The sequence below is a fragment of the Lactuca sativa genome, chromosome 2 (genome assembly GCF_002870075.4).
Source record: "Lactuca sativa cultivar Salinas chromosome 2, Lsat_Salinas_v11, whole genome shotgun sequence".
Lineage (NCBI taxonomy): Eukaryota > Viridiplantae > Streptophyta > Magnoliopsida > Asterales > Asteraceae > Lactuca > Lactuca sativa.
Genome location: NC_056624.2, coordinates 171,994,621 through 172,015,745, shown reverse-complemented (window position 1 = coordinate 172,015,745; position 21,125 = coordinate 171,994,621).

Sequence of the window (21,125 nt, the reverse complement as noted above, 5' to 3'; positions counted from 1 at the left end):
TTAAACCCTAGTTTGGATTGTTTTAAGCCTAGATCTCTTGATCTATACGTAAAGTTTGCCACTTTACGTGGGGGATAGGCCTTAGAAGTATGGATCTATGAGTTGGAAGCCCTGTTTGGCTCGAAAAGCCACTGCATGGATTAAGGACTGAATAGACTCGGCGAGTCCTTCGAGTGGACTCGGCGAGTAGCTTGAAGATGAGGAGGAACTCGACGAGTGGGATGAACAGCTCGTCGAGTCGGATGAAGTTAGGCATGAACTCGGCGAGTTGGAAGAACAACTCGACGAGTTGGTTGATGATTGCCTTGGGCTCGGCGAGTCTATTCTTGGACTCGGCGAGTCAGGTCGCGAAACCCCCAAACCCTTCGAGTTAAAACTCGAATCAGTGAGTCGGGTGGAGACTCAGCGAGTTGGACAGGTCAGGACTCGGGAATAGTTGACCCGGCAAGTCATGGACTGACTCGGCGAGTCGAGTCGCGAATAGAAAGACCCTGAGCATATGAACTCGGAGAGTTATTAGGTGGACTCGGCGAGTAGGGTTGACCTGAAAGGTTGACTTTGGCCAGGAGTTTGACCTTGACTAGAGTTGACCAAGTTGACCTTTGGAGGTCAGTTGGACTAAGTGTTATATTGACATTGGTAGCTCGAGGAGCTAGTGGAGCAGCAGTTCGGAGTCAGAGGTCGGGTAGCAGTCAAGAGGATTAGCGGCATCAGTTCAGCAGTCTCAGGTGAGTTTCCTTCCAGTAGGAACGGGTCTAAGGCCACAATGCCGGCCCGTTTAGCTAGTAGTAGTTTCCAGATTTGATCCGATGTAGTAGTTAGCATGTTTGATGCCTTCTTGGCTCGGACAGGATTTATGTGTTATGTGATCCAAGCTACGGCCTGATGTAGTATATGTGTGTTCATGCTAGTGGATATGTTTATCCTATGTTCAGTCAGCTTCGGAATTCGGTCCGATGTAGGGGACGGAGATCCCAGTCAGCTTCGGACTTCGGTCCGATGTAGGGGACAGGGGTCCCAGTCAGCTTCGGACTTCGGTCCGATGTGGGGGACGGAGGTCCCAGTCAGCTTCGGACTTTGGTACGATGTAGGGGACGGAGGTCCCAGTCAGCTTCGGACTTCGGTCCGATGTAGGGGCCGGAGGTCCCAGTCAGCTTCGGACTTCGGTCCAATGTAGGGGACGGAGTTCCCAGTCAGCTTCGGACTTCGGTTCGATGTAGGGGACGGAGGTCCCAGTCAGCTTCGGACTTCGGTCCGATGTAGGGGGCAAGGCCCCAGTTAGCCCGGACATCGGTCCGATGCAGTGGGCAAGACCCAGTATGTGCTTTATATGTTATTGTGTGGTATGTGGTAGATTGGGGGAGCTCACTAAGCTTCGTGCTTACGGTTTTCAGTTTTGGTTTCAGGTACTCAGTTTTCAAAGGAGGAGCTCGGGAAGATTGCAGTGCACACACCATAGTCAGTTAACCTAGGAATGTTTGACTCTGATAATGATAATATGTTTTGAATTTAATACTCAAAGATTATGTTATGACTTATGATACAGTTTTTATAAATATGACTTAGTAATGTTTTTAAAGAAATTTTTAGTTCTGATTTTTGGGTCGTTACAATTCAGGCAGAGAGTTGGAGGCAGTTCGCAGGACAGTTGGTCATAGCAAACTTTGAGGACGAAGTTTAGTTTAAGTGGGGGAGAGTTGTAACACCCCAAAGTTTGGAAAGCCAAGAAAAGAAATAAAACCCCAATCTTAAGGGGAGACTTGGCGAGTCCAAGGAGGGACTCGGCGAGTCCGAGCGGGATCCGGGTTGAGGTATAAGCGACCGACTCGGCGAGTCGGCCAAGGTGACTCGGCGAGTCTGGTCTGAGCAAGGAAAACCCTAAATCTGGGACTTGGAGCTTATTTAAATGTCTCATTCTCTCCCCTAGGGTTCCTTTACTGCCTCTCTAGCACATAACACTAAACCCTAGCCGCCATAATCGTTTTGGGGCAAGATCTACCCTTAGTGAAGCTTTTGGAGCTTGAGAGAGAAGTTAGTCTTGTGGAGCAAGAAGGGGGCCTTGGATCCAGAATTGGTGGAACATTTCTGAGCATTTAAAGGTAATAAATCGTTACCTTCCCTTTTTTGTTTAATAGATCAACCTTGGCTATGTGATTTGGGGATTTTATGCCATGTTTAAGAACTATTTCGAGTTAGAAGCCTAGATCTGAAGTTGCTACTTCAGATCTGAGTGTATCTTGGCCTAGAAAGTCATAAAGCATCTGTTCTTGGGTTGATAGTGAATCCTCTTTGTCTTAAACCCTAGTTTGGATTGTTTTAAGCCTAGATCTCTTGATCTATACGTAAAGTTTGCCACTTTACGTGGGGGATAGGCCTTAGAAGTATGGATCTATGAGTTGGAAGCCCTGTTTGGCTCGAAAAGCCACTGCATGGATTAAGGACTGAATAGACTCGGCGAGTCCTTCGAGTGGACTCGGCGAGTAGCTTGAAGATGAGGAGGAACTCGACGAGTGGGATGAACAGCTCGTCGAGTCGGATGAAGTTAGGCATGAACTCGGCGAGTTGGAAGAACAACTCGACGAGTTGGTTGATGATTGCCTTGGGCTCGGCGAGTCTATTCTTGGACTCGGCGAGTCAGGTCGCGAAACCCCCAAACCCTTCGAGTTAAAACTCGAATCAGTGAGTCGGGTGGAGACTCAGCGAGTTGGACAGGTCAGGACTCGGGAATAGTTGACCCGGCGAGTCATGGACTGACTCGGCGAGTCGAGTCGCGAATAGAAAGACCCTGAGCATATGAACTCGGAGAGTTATTAGGTGGACTCGGCGAGTAGGGTTGACCTGAAAGGTTGACTTTGGCTAGGAGTTTGACCTTGACTAGAGTTGACCTAGTTGACCTTTGGAGGTCAGTTGGACTAAGTGTTATATTGACATTGGTAGCTCGACGAGCTAGTGGAGCAGCAGTTCGGAGTCAGAGGTTGGGTAGCAGTCAAGAGGATTAGCGGCATCAGTTCAGCAGTCTCAGGTGAGTTTCCTTCCGGTAGGAACGGGTCTAAGGCCACAATGTCGACCCGTTTAGCTAGTAGTAGTTTCCAGATTTGATCCGATGCAGTAGTTAGCATGTTTGATGCCTTCGTGGCTTGGACAGGATTTATGTGTTATGTGATCCGGGCTACGGCCTGATGTAGTATATGTGTGTTCATGCTAGTGGATATGTTTATCCTATGTTCAGTCAGCTTCGGACTTCGGTCCGATGTAGGGGACGGAGATCCCAGTTAGCTTCGGACTTCGGTCCGATGTAGGGGACAGGGGTCCCAGTCAGCTTCGGACTTCCGTCCGATGTGGGGGACGGAGGTCCCAGTCAGCTTCGGACTTCGGTCCGATGTAGGGGACGGAGGTACCAGTCAGCTTCGGACTTCGGTTCGATGTAGGGGACGGAGGTCCCAGTCAGCTTCGGACTTCGGTCTGATGTAGGGGGCAAGGCCCCAGTTAGCCCGGACTTCGGTCCGATGCAGTGGGCAAGGCCCAGTATGTGCTTTATATGTTATTGTGTGGTATGTGGTAGATTGGGGGAGCTCACTAAGCTTCGTGCTTACGGTTTTCAGTTTTGGTTTCAGGTACTCAGTTTTCAAAGGAGAAGCTCGGGAAGATTGCAGTGCACACACCATAGTCAGTTAACCTGGGAATGTTTGACTCTGATAATGATAATATGTTTTGAATTTAATACTCAAAGATTATGTTATGACTTATGATACAGTTTTTATAAATATGACTTAGTAATGTTTTTAAAGAAATTTTTAGTTCTGATTTTTGGGTCGTTACAGTTCTTATCGCTAAAACCCATCAGTAATAACTATAAGTATTTAACTTGTATTCCCCCCACCCCCCATAAAAGCATTTAAAAACATTTAAACCATTGATTAGGGGTATGAACTCACCTGTAGTGAGTGGTACGGATGAACTGAAGATGTAGGATTGCTAGGTGTCAAGTGAAGTCCTGAACACACTCTATGATCCTAATTAACATATAATCACACATATATGTACCCAATTAGTTTTAAACTACTAATTGATAATGATAAGACCTCCTAGAACATGCTAAACACCTTACATAGGTGTTATTAGCCCTAAGGATGGCATCTAAGTTGTTGTAGGTCAAGGCTAGAGTGTTTGGGGTCCAAGGGTAAACTCCTTTGGAGTTTCAGTTTTCATGACTATTGCCCAAGGATTTTACGGCAGTAAACTCAAGGGTTTATGGTCGTAAACACTACACTTTATGACCATAAGTTGTTTTGAGGTTTAACAAGTCCTTTGAAGGATTTCTATTTGGTGGTTAGGCCTTTGGAAGGGATTAGGGCATTATTACACTCCTTGGAGGAGTTTACGGCCCCAAGGCCATTTCCTTTTGGGTTTACTATATGGAAAGTGGTATTGTTATGTTTTCAAGTCCTTAGCTCAACAAGGTAAAAGTCTAGGTTAGATTTTAGGCCTAAGGAAGGAATATGGTCCATTTATACCCACACTGGGGTGTTTACGGTTTTGGGAGATCCCCAAAACGTAAACACATAAAAATGATGGACTATGGTGTTTTTCATGGCTTAAACACATCAAGGAAGGATCTAGACAAGTCCCTTAGGCATTGTGAAGCATCTAGACACCCTAAAGCACCACTTTGCACCTTATTTGGTGTTTACGGTTTTCTGAGCCTCCCAAAACCGTGAACACCTTGTTCTTTGTGTTCTTGGGACTTTTCCTTGATATTAATATGTATAGCAAGCTTTAAATGACTCTGGATAGAAGTACTTACTTTGTGGAAGCTTGTAATGAACTTAAAGTCCAAGAACACTAGTGTGTGTTCTTAGTGTTTTGAAAATCTAATCAAAACATGAAATTTGATGGATTAAAGGATGTATAATCACTAGATGTTGTGATATAACAACTAATTAAGCCAAGAAGTACTTATGTTTTCGGGAAATCGGGCGAAAACCGGGATGATATTTGAGAGTGTTTTGAGTTTACTCTTTTAGGGTGAAAATGAAAAGTGTCCTACTTTGGGGAGTAAACTCATGCTTAAGGCATGAGTTTACGGTTTTAGAGGGAGTTTACGGCCCAAACATAAAAGTTTGTCCGTGAACTTCTAAGCTACGTGGTATTCGCGATTTAGAAATTTCAAGACCCGAGACAGCCCATCCGTTCACCCGTTCGTTTAAAGATCAATTATTAAAATAATCAAACGGACTTTAATTTCCTAAAAACAAGTAAAAGTGAACTTGAATTATAATATGAAGTGATTGCCTTTTTGTTGGAATAGTGTCTAAGGCTACAACTATATTAGGCAAGTATTTGACCCGGTTGAGCATGGTCATTTTGGGTTGCCTTCACCATAGCAACTTGACAGGATGATTTATAATGAGAGAAGGAATATTATTAAGGAATAATAATATTGTTATTTGATTAATATAAGTCATAAATTAATTAGGAATTAATTTGGTGACTTAAAGAGATTAATTAAATAAAGGGGTATAAACTGTCAACTGTTTGATAGTTGCACTTTGGGCTATATATCCTTTAAAGATAAAGGGTGGACGATTTATAGGGCTATGGATAGCCATAAAATCGTCCAAGGCTTATCATGGAAAGGATTTGGATTGCTTAGGGCCTAAGTTATCCGATTAGGGTTTAAGGGTGAAACCCTAGGAGCCTTACTAGTATAAATAGACCCCATGGGTTAAGGAAATCGGCACTTGTGCTTTAGAAAGAAACCCTGGCCGATTTCTATTCCCTCTCCTCTCTCCTAAATCATCTTCTTGCTAGTTGGTGTTTGTAAGCCATTAGAGGAGTGACAATTGTGACTCTAAAGCCTCAAGGACAACAAGATCAAGCAAGTGATTCAAGGTAAGCTTCTAATCTTTGATTTCATATTGTTATTATTGTATATTAGCCATTAGAAGTCTAGGATTCAATGTATGTTCAATTAGAGAAACCTAGATCCAAGCATTAGGGTTGCATGTGCACATAGGGATGTTCATATGGCTAAAACCCATCAGTGGTATCAGAGCCTAGATTGGTTTCTATTGAATTGATACTTTGATTGCTTGTTTGTTGCTGAAAAATTCGTTTTTCTGTCCTCTGCCTGATGAACTCGGCGAGTCCCATGGTGCTACTCAGCGAGTCCATCTTGGTACTCGGCGAGTTCGAGCGTCAGAATGAGGAAACTTCGGGATTTCTTGCTGTTTATCTTTGAGATACTTGCCTTAATCATATTAGATCAATATAAACCCGATTTTATGATATATATGAGTATATTCTTGACCTAATTGAAGATATTTATCAATTAATAAAATATTTGTTTCCTTATGTGATAATTGATTAATTATTTTATTTTAATTGGTAAATTGTTTTGCAAGAAATCATTAAATAAATCAAATATGGATAATTATGGAATTAATTGTTAATTAAGATTATTTGTTATTTGATCCTGTATGTTTTAAATGTTTAAAACTTGCCCTCAAGTTTTGAAATTTATGTTTTGTGATTAAAAGTTTAATTTAGACAATTTAAATTTCAAACCCTAGAATTTTACAAGTTTAAAATCCAACCCTATACTAATATAATATTACAAGACTAATATGTATATATGTATAATTAAAATGCTAGTCTTACCGTTAGTAGGCCTCATTCACGAAGTCAGTCTATAAGGTGGGTATAAGGTTGCTGCCTATAAAATGGCGCTTAATGGGTGTACACTCACACCCACCTCTTGCTTGATCGGTGGAGGGTCGTTAGCCGAACGGGTAGGATAGGGCAACCTCATCTCCTCATTAAAAGTATAATATGAAATACAAAGTAACTACATGTTTTTCAAAAATTTCCAAATCTTAGTTACTTTAGGAAAAGTGAATTGATGCAATCCCATGAAATTACACTTTGCACCCTTGCTAAGAAGTTAGTGGAGCGTGTGTGGTTTACCGTCACACTAATTGGTTCTAAGCAAAGGTGGCAAAGGGTGATTCATTGTTTATCATAGTTCAATGGAGCGTGTGTGGCTTACCGGCACATGGAATAGGTGATCGTTACAATGAAGGCACCATGTGAATTTGCATGGTAATTCACACCCGCTTTGTGATCCTCGGTATCCCAGTCACAAACGAGAGGGGCATATCGAGATTTAAACATGCCATTGAAAAGTTTCAATGAATCTCATCCAAACCTAGGAATTCTCAATACATTTAGGACTTACAGTTATGTTTTTATGGTGGAGAATTAGTGAATCGTCATTCACTTACCTTCATATTATTTTCATGTTGGATTACGACATCCCTTTTCTAATATGTAAATATTGTTGTTGGATCCTAGCCCTAATTTTTCTTATTGGGCGATAATTATGGATTCATATTCTAATCTATCTTTGTCCTTTCTATTTGTAGGTGTCGAACGCAAACAACGCTGCTGCTAGTTCATTCACATTGATGAGCCTTTGTCAAAAGGTCACTTTCGATGGGACGAACTTTAGCGAATGGATAAGATACATTCGCACGATTGCTCGCTATGAGGACAAGGAGTATGTCCTCGATGAGAAGCTCGAGAAGATCAACCCAGAAATCGCTACTCCGGCTGAAATGATCGCTTTTGAAACCCACAAGCGTGATGCAACGAAGGTACATTGCATCATGATTGCCACCATGAATTCCGAATTCCAAAAGTCCTATGAGGACATGTACCCGTACGAAATGCATCAAGACTTATTGGAGAGATACCACCAGAACGCGAGGCAAGAGCGTTACGAGATTTTCACTAACATGATTTCTGCTAAAATGGGTCATGGAGAATCTCTTACCGTGCACTTGCAAAAGATGCAAAGGTATGTCGATCGTCTTCGCAAGTTAAATGTTGACTTTGGGGAAGACTTGGCGATCGACATGGTGGTTCACTCTTTGCCTTCATGTTACAATCAATTTAGGATGACCTACCACATGAACAAGGAAGAGGTCACCGTAAGCAAGCTCCAAGGTCTCCTTAGGGTTGCTGAAAGCAACCTAAAGGACAAGTCTGTTGCACCCACTCCCAACCCAACCGTTGCTCCTGTTTTGGCCATTGGGAGAGGAAAGGGCAAGAATAGGAAGGCTCCGTCTAAGAGCCACCGCAAGGGAAAGTCCCGAGATGGTTCCTCTTCTAGTGGGACCAAAGTCGATCCTGCTAAACCCTGTCCTAACCCTAAGGAGGCAGAGTGCCATCATTGCCATAAAATAGGGCATTGGAAGAGAAGCTGCCCAGACTACCTGCAAGCCATAAGGGAAGGAAAGATCAAGCCATCTTTCGCAGGTATTTATACAATTAAATCTAACGATTCATCTCATTCTATTTCTTGGGTCCTTGATACCGGTTGTGGTTACCACATTTGTTCTAATGTGCAGGGACTAAGAAGAAGTAGGGATGTGGAGCAAGGAAGGATCAATCTAATCATGGGGAACAGAAGATCGTCGCCTGTGACCAAGATTGGAGTGTATTCTTTAGTGCTTAGGAATAATTTATGTTTAGATTTGAACAATTGTTGCTATTCTCCAGAAATGGCTAGAAACATCATTTCATTTCATGGTTTATATAGACAAGGTTTTACATTTTCTTTTAATAATGAGAATGGTTCTATTTTGGCTTATCTAAATGGTGTCTTTTACTTTGAAGCTATACCATGTAATGGAATTTATGAAATTGTTATGATTGTTGATAACTTAGGAAATTATGTTTTGAACATAGATTCTTCCACTAGTATGGATAAAGCATCCTTGTGGCATTATCGTCTTGGACATGTCAACAAGAAACGCATAGCCCAACTCCAAAAGGATGGAGTGTTGGAGTCATTCGACCTTAGGGAAGATGACACATGCGAGTCTTGTTTACTTGGAAATATGACTAAGTCACCCTTCACGAGTACGTGTGAAAGGGGTGAGGGTCTATTGGACCTAATACATACCGATGTATGTGGACCGTTTAGATCAACCACAGAGGATGGGAACCGCTTCTATGTGACTTTTACCGATGACTATAGTAGATATGGGTATATCTACTTAATCAAGCAAAAGTCAGAAACTTTTGAAAAGTTCAAAGAGTTCAAGAACGAAGTGGAGAATCAATTGGGCAGGAAAATCAAGATGCTTCGATCCGATCGAGGAGGAGAGTACCTAAGTCTTGAATTCCACGATTATCTCAAGGAGTGTGGAATAGTTTCACAATTGACGCCACCTAGGACACCACAATTGAATGGTGTGGCAGAAAGGCGTAATCGAACCCTGTTGGACATAGTTCTCTCTATGATGAGTCGTGCTTCACTACCTATCTCTTTTTGGGGGTATGCCTTAAAGACTGCCGCCCATATCCTTAACTGAGTCCCTACTAAGAAGGTTGCCAAAACACCTCACGAGATGTGGACAGGGAAAGCTCCCTCGTTGGCACATATCAAGGTTTGGGGTTGTGAGGCTTTCGTAAGACGAGATACTCACGACAAGCTCGAACCTCGTAATGAGCGATGTATTTTCATCGGTTACCCGCAGAAATCCTTTGGATATCTCTTCTATAGACCGAAGGACAATGTTGTCTTCGTTGCGAGGAGAGGCGTTTTCTGAGAGCGAGAGCTCATAAGCCAAGGAGACAGTGGGAGGCAAATCGAGCTTGAACAGATTCAAGAGTCGATAGATGAAGGAACCTCTACCGCTGGCACTCAACCCGAGGAGGAAACTCCGGTTGAACCGATTGACGAGTCCTTACCTCTTAGACGTTCCGAAAGAGTTAGAGTTCAACCCCAGTTTTATGGTTTTCATATTACTAACGAAGGGGAAACGTATATTAGTGATGGTACACTAATAAATTTAGATGAACCTAATAACTTTAAGGAAGCCATGGCAGGCCCGGAGTCTGCGAAATGGAAAGACGCAATGGACAGCGAGATCCAGTCCATGTATGACAACCAAGTTTGGAATTTGGTTGATAATGTGCCCGGACGTAAGACCATTGGGTGCAAATGGATCTTCAAGAAGAAGACCAATGTGGATGGAAATGTACACACATATAAAGCACGATTGGTCGCGAAGGGCTTTACTCAAACTCCCGTAGTTGACTATGATGAGACCTTCTCACTAGTTGCGAAGATAAAATCTATTAGAGTGATGCTAGCTATTGCCGCATTTCATGATTATGAGATTTGGCAAATGAATGTCAAAACTGCTTTCCTTAATGGGAAGTTGACCGAGGATGTTTACATGGCTCAGCTAGAGGGTTTTGTCGATCCAAAGCATCCGAATAGAGTGTGTAAGCTTGAGAAGTCCTTTTATGGACTTAAGCAAGCGTCTCGTAGATGGAATATTTGCTTCGATGAGAAATTCAAAGAGTTTGAATTTGTACGAAGCGAAGATGAATCGTGTGTATATGTCAAAGCCAGTGGGATCATAGTTAGCTTTCTCGTTTTGTATGTAGATGACATACTACTCATAGGAAACGACGTCCCGACTCTGCAGGAAGTTAAGTCCTGGCTCGGGAAGTGCTTCGCTATGATAGACCTTGGAGAGGCTTCCTATATTTTAGAAATAAGGATAGTAAGAGAGAGAAGTAAGAGACTAATAGGACTTAGTCAGAACACTTACTTAGATAAAAGTACTAAAACGTTTTAGTATGGAAAATTCGAAGAAGGGAGAATTACCGATACAAAGTAATGCCAAGTTGAGTAAGACTCAAAGTCCGAGTACCGAAGCTGAAATAACAGAAATGAGTCGAGTACCATACGCTTCCGCAGTTGGCTCAATCATGTATGCTATGACTTGTACTCGCCCTGATGTAGCCTTTGCTTTGAGCATGGTTAGTAGATATCAAGGGAACCCTGGCAGAGCCCATTAGATTGCGGTCAAGAGTATCCTTAAGTATCTTCGGAGGACCAAGGAATGGTTTTTAGTCCTCGGAGGAAGTGATGACTTGAAGGTGCGAGGGTATAGTGACGCCAGCTTTCAGACCGACAGGGACAACTACCGTTCGTAGTCGGGCTGGGTCTTTACCTTGAATGGAGGATTAGTGACTTGGAAAAGTTTCAAGCAAGAAACCGTAGCTGATTCAACGTGCGAATCAAAGTACATTGCAGCGAGCGAAGCGTCGAAAGAGGCGATATGGTTGAAGAACTTCATAGGTGATCTTGGAGTTGTACCTGCCATAAAGGAGCCCATGGAGATATTCTGTGATAATGAAGGAGCGGTTGCCTTGACAAAGGAACCAGGAGATCATGGTAGATCTCGACACATCGACAGAAAATATCACTTTATTAGACATCGTGTAGAAGAAGGACAACTCGTAGTGAAGAGGATATCATCAGAAGATAATCCAGCAGATCCGCTTACGAAGGGACTGAGTAGCGTTAAGCACTTGCGGCATGCTAAGAGTATTGGGCTGAAGGATGATATTAGTATAGATTAGATAGTAGTAGAAACATGTAATAGATAAATGTAATTGACATTTGATGATTAAATAAAAGAGTATTATTTATGAGTAATGTTATTGTCTTATGTTAATTGTTTAACTATTGTTTCATTTTACATGTTTTGACTTCCAGAATAATTGAATTTATTAAGAATAATCGAATTGTTCAAATTGTCCACAATCGTTCATATGTTGGAAGTAGATATGAATGAAGATTGTCATGAATTAGTGTGTAGATTGTCTAAATGGTATTAGACATAGCAAAGGGTTGCTGCAACGCTCATGAGTGCTTATGAACTAGTTTTGAGCATTGGAACAAAACCATGCTTGTTGGAATCACTTTATGGAATATGATAAAAGGGGTGATCGCAAGACGATAATATCATATAGTCTTCAAACCTAGATATATGGTTTGTTATTTGTTAATTGATTGTACATTGATAATGCGAAACCGCATCAGTAACTTGATGTTATAAAACGCATTGTTGTGTATAGTTGATTAATGAATAAGTAAATGAATATAAGTCGAAGTTTATATGTTACTTTTATCCCAAGGGGGTAAAAGCGATATCTCGGCCGCTCGATGATTTGATTTGACTTATGTGCCGGGCCCGGTCAGAACTGAATTGATGTGTTCGATTAAGTTATATGTCAAATAAATCGGAGATCGAGAAACCAGATGCCAGACAAATTAGTTCCATGTAAATGTCAGTATGATATCTAAACAGAGGACTGTACGATCCCTTACCTAAAGGACAAGATTGATTAGATCAGAGTTTGACAACGTCTTTGAGAGCTACGATTGCTAATCGGAATATACTTATATAGTTACTAGACTTATCTAAGTGGGAGACTGTTGGAATAGTGTCTAAGGCTACAACTATATTAGGCAAGTATTTGACCCGGTTGAGCATGGTCCTTTTGGGTTGCCTTCACCATAGCAACTTGACAGGATGATTTATAATGAGAGAAGGAATATTATTAAGGAATAATAATATTGTTATTTGATTAATATAAGTCATAAATTAATTAGGAATTAATTTGGTGACTTAAAGAGATTAATTAAATAAAGGGGTATAAACTGTCAACTGTTTGATAGTTGCACTTTGGGCTATATATCCTTTAAAGATAAAGGGTGGACGATTTATAGGGCTATGGATAGCCATAAAATCGTCCAAGGCTTATCATGGAAAGGATTTGGATTGCTTAGGGCCTAAGTTATCCGATTAGGGTTTAAGGGTGAAACCCTAGGAGCCTTACTAGTATAAATAGACCCCATGGGTTAAGGAAATCGGCACTTGTGCTTTAGAAAGAAACCCTGGCCGATTTCTATTCCCTCTCCTCTCTCCTAAATCATCTTCTTGCTAGTTGGTGTTTGTAAGCCATTAGAGGAGTGACAATTGTGACTCTAAAGCCTCAAGGACAACAAGATCAAGCAAGTGATTCAAGGTAAGCTTCTAATCTTTGATTTCATATTGTTATTATTGTATATTAGCCATTAGAAGTCTAGGATTCAATGTATGTTTAATTAGAGAAACCTAGATCCAAGCATTAGGGTTGCATGTGCACATAGGGATGTTCATATGGCTAAAACCCATCACTTTTAGGGTTTGACCAAATGAAAATTTCGGGTTGTCACAGATAACACTTAACCTCCCTTTGGGGCCCCCTTCAATCACCTTCCCCTTGAACGTTGATGGTCTCGCGACGAGCTTATCGTCTTTTTGTGGTGGCCTTGTTATGGGTCTCTCTCCCCCACTAGGTTTCCTGGCCGGAGTATCTCTTCGGAAGTCCATAAGGTCTTCTGCCACTACGATAACTTCGTCAACATCTTGGACATTCCTCCTCTCCAGCTCGTTATAAGCCCAAGATTGTAGTCCATCGTGGAAGTAGAATAACTTGTATTTCTTTGGAAAATTGGGCAACTCAAGCATCAAGGCGGTAAAGTCTACCACAAAATCTTTAATAGACCTGACATGTTTCAATCCCCAAAGTTTCTCCATGGCTACGTCTTCAACATTATGGGGGTAAAATTGTTTCTTGAGTTATCTCTTAAACTTCTCCCAAGTGTTTATGACATATAAGCCTTTCTCAATGTCACCATGCTTCCGCCTCCACCATAGTGTTACGTTTTCACTCAAGTACAGAACGACCGTGTCTATTTTAGATTTGTCCTCCTTGACTCCGATAGCATTGAAATAACATTCTAGGGACTTCGAGTAGTTTAGGATCACGCTTACCACCATATTTCGAGGGTTTAGGTACTTCTGTATGTTGCGTCATCTTTGTAACAGATCCTTCGGCTATCGCTGCTTTACATAGCTTTACCTCATCTTTTAAAGTGCTTATCTTCTCATGGAACTCATTTCGCAAGGTGTTGACAAGTCCAAGGACTTCTTCCATGATGACACCGATGGTCTCCTTCAATCCATTGCTCGTGTCACTTATTTCTGCAACGAACTGATCAACGGTATCCTTCCATTCAAGGATCTCACCAACGTTAATCTTTGTCCTTGTAAGCTTGTTTTCTAAGCTTGCCAAGACATCTATCGATTGTTCCCTTTTTGGACTTTCTTCCTTTCTCCTCGACGACAGGGGGCACGTTTTCTACTTCACTACTTCCTCTTTCCATATCTATGATCATGTACGAAACTGAGCTCTGATACCACGTGTCACAGGATGAATTGGTCACCGTGTGCCACTTAGTGTAACTTCGAAATCAGGCTACAACACTTCCTTGAGATGTATAAACGACTAAGTAAGCAAAAGAATAAGGCTTTCGATTTTCTACAAACGAAAGAGAACTTCTATTATAAGAGCTCGAGCGAGTACAAATAAGCTTTCTGATGGTTTGGAGCAAATGAGCTCCTCCCGATTTATACTTGTTCTTCCCCTTCTAGGGAAGTTTCTAGATATCATTACATTAGTCCTACATTCATGACTAATCTAGATTATTCTACCAAGCTACATGTATTTACAAGTCTCCATGAAGTGTGTTAAATCATTCTTCGATGTCCTAGAGAAATCTAGGACGTTCCAGGGTCTATTGGGCTTTACTTGTATGTTCTCCCACTTTCACGAGTACTCTGGAAGAATCTAGAATCTCGATCGTGATAGGGCGATCGTGATAGGAGGATCAAAATGACCGTTTAATTGGTTTTGCAGTGCAAATCCCATTTCGCCTGTCAACCACTAAATCAATAGTTATTTGAGCATTTTTCACTAAATTTGGGTGATCTTTGGAAAAAAAAAACTTTTAAAAATGATTATTTTTGTCTTATTCTTTTATAATAAACTAAGAAGGCATAAAAAATAACATTATGGCATCTCTATAATTAGTCTTTCAAAAACTTTTATTTTTTCACATGGTTATTATTAGTAACGTTTACTGATCAAAAAATTATTGTTAAAACTCATTATAAATGGTTAAACTTTTATAAACTTTTTGATAAAAAAAAAATAAGTTAAATTATCTTTACTTTTTATATGTTATATAAAATATCCTTAAATTATTATTTTTTTAATTTTTAAGTTTATTTTTTACTTTTCAAAAAATAACAATGATATTAATATTTTAATAAATAAAAATTGTTAATAGTATGTTACAGTAATGTTTTTCTAACTTTTAGTATTTGTATCATATTACAATTTTAAATATTTTTATATAAATTTCTATAAAATATATTCAAATCTATTTTGTATATTTATAAATAATATGAAAAATATATAAAAAATGTTAATATTTAAATTTACTAGGGTGTTAAAAATGTTATGAAATATAATGATCAAAGTGAACAAAACATAAAAGAATACTAAAATGTTAAAGTTTAAATAAGCGGTCGAAGTAAAATCTCAATAAAACTCAAATCTTTAACGATAAAAAGTTTTTTCAAATATATTTTCCAAATAGTAAGACTTTAAAAACAAAAACTACTATCATAAATACTTATTGAACAATGTGACATCATCTTGTTTTTTGAACGGTTTAAGTTTTTTTCTAGTGAAAAATATTGATCATCTCAACTGTGTTTAATAGGACCGGTTCTGAGGATTCAAATGCCCAAAAAAAATAGAAAAAAAGGCATTTATCAGTTGTCATATATTAAAGATTTATTCCTATTAAAATGAAATAGCTACACTTTTCTTGGAGGTGGTTAAGCGTGACACAATATAAGTCACTCACAACCAACCATTGAATAAGCATATGTGGTTCTAAAAGAATTGCATTAAACCCAATATAACATCATTACACTTTCACATATAAGAATTTTGTAAGATCCCAAGGAATGACAAATGTTTACGTTCCTTAATTGCACGAACAACATTGTTATATTTAAGTCTTGCAACATCAAGTGTAGTTTGACTTTCAACATTCATCCGTAAGGCGTTGACTGAAAATTGAGATGATAAATATTTCATAAGCAATTGGTTACATATAACAAATACCATGACAAACTTTCTTGGGTAATTTTGAAGTCCAAAATCCATTTTTTAAAAGTTTTGTCCCATTCACACCAGATAATTATTATTTTATGTTATATCATTGACTATGATGGGGTCTAAAAAAAGTAACCAATGTTCTCATTGACTTAAAAGCACACACCACCATGTAAAAGCAATAGCTTAAGCATCTATTATGTGCCTCTTTTGCAGCATGGTGAGCAGAATGACCATTGAAATTAAATTTGTTACGATTAGTGAGAGAAATTACCATGGCCAACTGACAGACCAAATAAAATACCTTCTTTATCATGCTTTAGGGAGTAAACCAACACACATGTATAATAGTAGTTCACAATGACACCTAATTCCATAAGGTTTTAGCTACATTATATAGATTTGAAGCCAATATCAGATGAGACTCTCCTTCTTTGTCTTTCACTGCCTTAAAAACAACAAATTTCGTCACTAATACTTGTGTGGGTACCATATACATAGAAAATAAAACTAGTCTTGATTTTCCCAAAATCCAAATGACCGTATCCATGTCAATTAGAGGAACTAGAATACTAGAATCTAACAACATTTTGATTTCTAAATTCTGATCTAATAACATAAATACATCATCATACATAAATGATCGAGTAGACGATTACCTGATTAGAAAGGTTAGCAAGACTGCAGTATACAGGAGTGGACGGATGACGATCGTGGATTGAGTGATTTCCTGCTTCCTTATCAATTAGACTACCTGGACGCTGAATAACTGATGCCTTCTGTTGCCTTCGCGTTTGGACTATCGACCGATTAGAGGACTGAGCTGCTGAATATATAATATTAAAAGAAAAATGGGCCCCATAAAAAATAGGTCTTGTTCTTGTGCCCACCTTGCCATTGCCCACAACTATTAAGGTAATTAGTTTTTCAGTATGTTTACATCTGGGTAACTATCTTTTTTTTGTACACATGTAGGTAACAAACTTGTTGGAAGTGTTCACATATGACCATTATGACCTGCTATAGCAGGTTAAATCCTAGATGTGAACGCTTTCACCAAGTTCGTTACCTAAATGTGTACAAAAAAAGATAGTAACCCAAATATGAACAAAACGAAAAGTAAAAATTAAATTACATGAATGGTCCCTGTGGTTTGGGGGAATTTGTGTTTTTGGTTCCTAACTTATTTTTTTAACTTGGATGGTCCCTACTGTTTATTTTTGTTGCGTGTTTGGTCCATGTCTTACCTAAAAAGACTATTGTGCACTTATTAATTTATTTTTGAATTAATTTTCTTATTTATGTATTTATTTTTTACATATTTAAAAAAATTAATAGACCACATATATTTATATCTCCTCGAATGATCCCTACTGTTTATTTTTTAATTAATTTAATTTTTTAACTCGGATGGTCCCTACTATTTAATTTTGTTACGAACTTGGTCTCTGTATTACCTAAAATGACTAGTATGCCCTTATCAATTTTTTTTTAATTAATTTTCTTGTTTATGTACTTATGCTTTATATATTTAAGAAAAATTAGTAGACCCCACATATCTATATCTCCTCACCATCTCATCTTTCATCATTCTCAACTTCTATTTATTTTCCATCTTTAGTGATATCGATGTCTTCATAATCACTTCTTTTTTCGGTCCTTCAACTTCGTCGAATCAACACCACAACCCACTAAAGATGAAGAGACAGTAGGTTATGGTGTTGGTTCGCCAGAGTTGAAGTACAAAAAAAAAAGAAGGATAGTGAAGACGTCGATATTACTAAATATGGAAAAAAAATATAAGATGGGGAGGATGAGAGATGAGATGGGGACCGGTAAGACCCAAATAAAATTTCTCAAATGTGGTTTCAGGTTTATGGTGAGGAGATACATATATGTGGGGTATATTAATTTTTTTATAAAAAAATAAATACATAAATGTGAAAATTAATTTAAAAAAGTTAATAATGGAAAAATAGTATTTTTAGATAAGACATAGACCAAACGTGTAGCAAAAAATAAACAGTAGGGATCATCCGAGTTAAAAAAAAAATTAATTAAAAATAAACTGTAGAGATCATCCGAGGAGATACAAATATGTGTGGTCTATTAATTTTTTTAAATATGTAAAAAAATAAATACATAAATAAGAAAATTAATTAAAAAATAAATTAATAAGGGCACAATAGTCTTTTTAGGTAAGACAGAGACCAAACGTGCAACAAAAATAAACAGTAGGGACCATCTAAGTTAAAAAAATAAGTTAGCGACCAAAAACACAAATTCCCCCAAACCACAAAGACCATTCGTGTAATTTAATTTTTACTTTTCGTTTTGTTCATATTTGGATAACTATTTTTTTTGTACACATCTAGGTAACGAACTTGTTTAAAGCGTTCACATCTAGGATTTAACATGCTATAACAGACCATAATGGTCACATGTGAACACTTCTAATAAGTTTGTTTTCTAGATACGTACAAAAAAAGATAATTACCCAGATGTGAACATACCAAAAAGTTAATTACCTTAATAAGTCATATTCCCTCTGATGTTTAACGAGCCATCTTAAAGAATTTGATTTAAACTAGTATATAACTAGTTGTGAGACCTGTATAATATACGGGTTGATTAAAACAAAATATTAAGTACGAACGACTAAATAGAAATTTTATTTGAATTTGAAATTGAAATAAGTGAAAATTATGAGAAAAAAACATACAAAGAATAAATTAATTAAAATTATTTGTTTAATGTGTACTAAAGGGGTTAATTATAACAAAATATTAAACATAAAGGTTTTAACTGTAAATTTATTTGGAATTGAATTTGAAATTTAAAATTTAAAATTTGATAGTCATTATGGTAGGTTTAATTTATAGAAAGTAATTAATGATATATTGAAAATGAAAATTAAAATAATGACAAGTGGAAAATAAATATATTTCAAATTATGACATAATGACATGTGGCTAATCTTATGAGAGAAGGACATGTGACAAAGTCATTTTTATTTATTAATATTTTTTTCAACCACAAAATCACGTAACATAAATATTATATACCAAGAATTCTTAATGTCTTTCCCTCACATATTACAATTTTGGAGTCTTTTGATTTTAACAAAAACACCAAAATAGTCTTCAAAAATTAGCATTTCAGCAAATCATGTAATTATAGTAAAATATATGGAAATCTCTGCTATATATTAAATATGGATCGAAAAAACGTGATTAAACAAAGTTTTTATCCCACGTTTCAATTATAAATACACGACAAAAATATAAAATCATCATGACCACCTTTAAGTAGACTACTAAATAGTAGTTATTATAAATATTTTTAATAAAGTATTATACATTTATTACTAAATTGTTGTATAGTGAATTTATATAAAAATTTGTTAGAATATACAATCTCGTATACAATATCCTCAGTGGCGGATGCATAACGTTTTAGTAGAGGTGACACTAAAACAAATTTCCGAAAAAAATCTAGATTAGTAGTAGCACTCGCATTTTAAGTCGGTACACTTAATAGAAAAAAACATAACTTTTTTTACACTACATGTCGGAATCGTAGCAGTGACCCGGGTCCCCCCGGGCTCCACTAAAGTCCGCCACTGAATGTCTTACTCATTTTAGAAAACTTTCTATTTAATAAATTGATTCATCCACTTGAAATATATATTTTATTAACGATAGTTCCAAAAGTGTTGTAATTCATGTAGATCAATCAAATTGTTAAATAGAAATATTATAGGTTATACGCTAGCATACCAAGTTTATGAGAATTCTTAATTATTTTAAAAAAAAAATCAATTTTGTTTTTTTATTTGCGACCCAAAACTTAAAGGTGTTTGTGATTGTTTATTTAAAACAATATATATCTCTATACTAATAAAAGAGTAGCTCTTTTGCCATGTGTCACCATATTAGACATTTTAATTAATGTGTTGCCACTTGTCAATCTATTAGTTTTCCATTTTAAATTTATTAGACCTCCTCATTAATGTGATTCTATTTTAAATTTTAAATTTTAAATTATTGTTTTCATTATTTCACAAATAAAAAATATCTAATATATATTAAAAATTAATTTTACATATTTATTTGAATCAATGATTATAATTTCACATAACTAATAAAAAATATCTCTTAAATTAATAATTTGTTTAAAATAACTTATTAATAATTTTGACTTTTTACTATAAAAATTTGATTAATTTTATAACTGTGGTTCTCACGGGTTATAAACTAGTGTGTGTGTATATATATATATATATATATATATATATATATATATATATATATATATATATATATATATATATATAACTCGTAGTTTCCTACGGTTACAAAATTAATTAAACTTTCATAGCAAAAAAATCAAAATTATTAACCCCACATGATGTGTTGTTTGCCCACTGAGACTTTGGGTAGTCTCTAGGGTTGCTGATAATCCATAGGGCATGTTGTTTGCCGACTGAAACTTCGAGTGGTTTTAGGGTTGCTGATAACCCATAGTTTTTATTTGTGTTGTGGTGTATGTGATATTCTGAAGAACTCACTAAGTTTTGTATTTACAATTGTGGATTAAATATTTTGTAGGTATTTATCGGATTGTGAAGGCGAAAATATACACACACATTAACAGATTGTGATTTAAGATTTCGTATTATCTTCTTATTAACTCTGATTTTGGAATGATGGTTTATGAATAAATAGTGTGACTTTATTAAGAATGGATGTTATATTATCTTAAAATGAAAAAAAAAATAGCCTTAGCTTTTGGGATGTTACACACATCTCTCTCTCTCTCTCTCTCTCTCTCTCTCTCTCTCTCTATATATATATATATATATATATATATATATATATATATATATATATATATATATATATACAGTGACGGAGCTTGAAGTGTTGATTGGGGGGGGGGGGGGGGGGGGGGGGGGAATAAAATATGTATAAAAATTGAGGAATAGGGGGGGTGGGGGGGCAAAGTCAAAATTTCTAGTTTTAGGCTTAATATGTAAAAAATTTAATACTTAAGGGTTAGTTATGAAAAAAAAACAGGAGGGGCATAGCCCTCCTGGCCTTACATAAGCTTCGTCCCCGTGTGTGTCTATATATATATATATATATATATATATATATATATATATATATATATATATATATATATATATATATATATATATATATATATATATATAGAGAGAGAGAGAGAGAGAG